This window comes from Cebus imitator, unplaced genomic scaffold (assembly GCF_001604975.1).
Source record: "Cebus imitator isolate Cc_AM_T3 unplaced genomic scaffold, Cebus_imitator-1.0 Scaffold93, whole genome shotgun sequence".
NCBI classification, from domain to species: domain Eukaryota; kingdom Metazoa; phylum Chordata; class Mammalia; order Primates; family Cebidae; genus Cebus; species Cebus imitator.
In genome coordinates this window covers 4,516,661-4,519,861 of record NW_016107408.1, presented here as the reverse complement: position 1 = coordinate 4,519,861, position 3,201 = coordinate 4,516,661, and positions in this window count along the sequence as shown.

Here is a 3,201-nt window from a genome sequence, read left to right as displayed (position 1 = left end):
TTTTGTATTTTTAGTAGAGACGGGGTTTCACCATGTTGGCCAGGCTGGTCTCGAACTCCTGACCTCAGGTGATCCACCCGCCTCAGCCTCCCAAAGTGCTGGGATTATAGGTGTGAGCCACCGCGCCCAGCCCAGGCCGCACTTTTAAAAGGGGAAGAGATCTGACAGGCGAGACCATTGAAAGGGGAGAGACTGGCAGGCAGAGACCTCCTGTGTCCTCTCACGCACAAGGCGGACACCTTACTCTCCACAATTTCAGCCCCTGCCCGTCCTCATTTAGCCTCGTTCTGCTCTATGAGCTCGGGCTTCCACTCATCCATACTGCCTGCTTATTCCCAAATGTACACTAGGGCCAGGTCCTACACGGGGGCCTTTGTTCGTGCCAGTCCTCCGACCCGGGACCCCCTTTCCAGCCTACTTCTGTCAAATGTCTCTTCAGTCTCCATATCAGACCTCTCCTCTCCTGGTCCACAGAGCTCTCATTATGCCCTTACAGAGCCTGAATTCAAGTAAGCCCTGCATGGGCAGAGACCCAGGCGCTTGGTGTATGCTTGGTACATGTGTTCTCCACCCTGGTCCTGCCTTGGAACCTGTTCCTGTCCCTCCCCTCCACTCTCACCACTGCTGCCTGCAGCCTGGGACTTCACCGCTTTTCTTCTGGATGGCCACAGCATCTCTTTGCCCTGATCTCTTTGACTCCAGTTTGGCTTCGTTCCAATGCACTTCCATTCCCTCACTGCTCTAGGACAGATGGGTGTTGGGACCTACTTGAAATCCTGCCATGGCGCCCCACTGCCTTCTGTCTGGGGTCAGCCATTCAGCCGGTGCCTGCCTCCACCACCCTTGCTCCGGCTGTGCTCTACCATGGGCAGCCCTTGGCATCAGCAGCGCCTCTCTCCTCCCTGGGCTTTGTTCCCGCTGCTCTGTCCTGGAGGGACTATCTTCTACTTATCGATCCGGCTAACTCCTTCTTCCAAGCTTATCTTATGTGCCACCTTCCCTTTCCTTGGCGAAACGCCTTGTGGAAAGTAAAAAGGTTCCTTTTTAAAGTTTCCTTTCTTGTTAAAGAATAAGTGTGTTAATTACTTCGTTAAGCCCTATCCTATGTAGCTGTTAGACATGCCATGTTTATAGGCATGTAGTATATTCTATGTTCTTGTACTTTAACCAGGATATCTGAGCTGGGTGTGCTCACAGGCATGTCCCAGCTCTCCATTTCTTTTACCTGTTTAGAAAAGTTTTAAGTTGTTAGCCAATCGGGTTTTAGTTTAGATTGTGAGGTCTGGCTCCAGCCAACGGAGATCAGACACAGCAGTTAGGACAATCCCAGATGTGTAAGGGGTAAACTTGTGTGGCTTCCTTTGTTCCTTGTACTCTCGTGGCACGATGACTAGTGAGGGTACTCTTCTGCAGTCCAGGAAGTAAAAATTGCGTTGCTGAAAGATCTTTTGTCTCAGTGCAAATTTTTCTTTGAAGCACTGAGCATCTATTTCCAACATGCCTCTTCGCTTGTCCATGTTATTCTGGTAGAGCCCATCACAGCATCCTGTTCCACTCCCAGCCCTGACAGAAGGAATGCAACCCAGATTTGGCTGTGTTCACAGTGATTGGTCCAAGAGGGTGGGCTATGACCCATATTAAGCCAATCAGAGCCCTTCCCTGGGATTTTGTTCTACTTAGAGGGAGGAGCTGTCTCCTGCCTTTAGGATTACTGGCTGAGATGACTAAAATCAGGGGAGTCCGGTCATATCTAATCCCTCCCTTATCCAGTGGAAGCAGCTTTGCTATAGCAGAAGTGCATAAAACTGATGCAAAGGAAAAAGCTGTGCAAAGAGATACCAAATGACAACATCTGAGTTGCTGGATCCAGCCATACCTGAAGCTGTTAGCCCTGGTCTTCCAGGTTTCTTGAGTCAATATTCTTTCTTGGCTTTAGCTGGAGTGGGTTTCTGAAACATATGACCAAGAGTCCTGACAAATACAGGGGGGAAGCCTAAGCCCCACTGGATTAGGTCCTTCTCTGTCTCTCTCTCTCTCTCTCTCTCTCTCTGTCTCTCTTTCTCTCTCTTTCTTTCAGACAGAATCTTGCTCTCTCATCCAGGCTGGAGTGCAGTGATGTGATCTCAGCTCATTGCAACCTCTGCCTCCCAGGTTTAAGTGATACTTATACCTCTGCCCCCTAAAGAGCTGGTATTACAGGCAGGCGCCACCACACTGGCTAATTTTTAATTTTTTAGTAGAGATGGGATTTCACCACGTTGGCCAGGCTGATCTTAAACTCCTGGTCTCAAGAGATCCACCCGCCTTGGCCTCCCAAAGTGTTGGGATTAAAGGCGTGAGCCAGGGCACTCGGCACAGGTCCTTTCTTCTATGCACTTCTCTGTAACAGCACTCACCACTGGAGATCAGAACCATCCGTCCATTTGTCTCAGCTGAGGGGCTGGCTCTGTCACCCAGGCTGGAGTGCAGCGGGACTGTCCCGGCTCACTACCGCCTCTGCCTCCCGAGTTCAAGTGATTCTCATACCTCGGTCTCCCAAGTAGCTGGGATTATAGGCATGCGCCACCACGCCCAGCTAATTTTTCTATTTTTAGTAGGGACAGGGTTTCACTGTGTTGGCCAGGCTGGTCTTGAACTCCTGACCTCAAGTGATCCACCCGCCTCAGCTTCCCAAAGTGCTGGGATTACAGATGTGAGCCACTGCCTCCAGCTGGGCTGGCTCTTAATTTGGTGTTTCCAGTACAGTGCCTAGTGAGAGTTCAGTCAGTGAATGAGTCAGAAAATCTGCTGGAGCAAACCTGCCCGCACACAGCAACAGCATTCGATTTAGACCCATATGCAGATATTTAAGATCCTTGCAAACAGCCGACACCGCATCAGAAGAGGGATTTAGGCCAGATGTCATGGCTTATGCTTATAATCCCAACACTTTGGGAGGCCAAGGTGAGAAGATCTCCTAAGTTTGGAGTTCGAGACCAGCCTCGGCAACATAGGGAGACCGCCCCGTCCCACCCCCGCTGTCTCTAAAAATAAATAAATTAATTAAAAATTGGCCAGGCATGATGGTGCACACCTGTAGTCCCAGATACTCAGGAGGCTTAGGTGGGAGGGTCACTTAAGCTCAGGAGGTTGAGGCTGCAAGTGAGCTATGATTGTATCACTGCACTCCGGCCTGGGCAACAGAGTGAGACCATGTCAAAA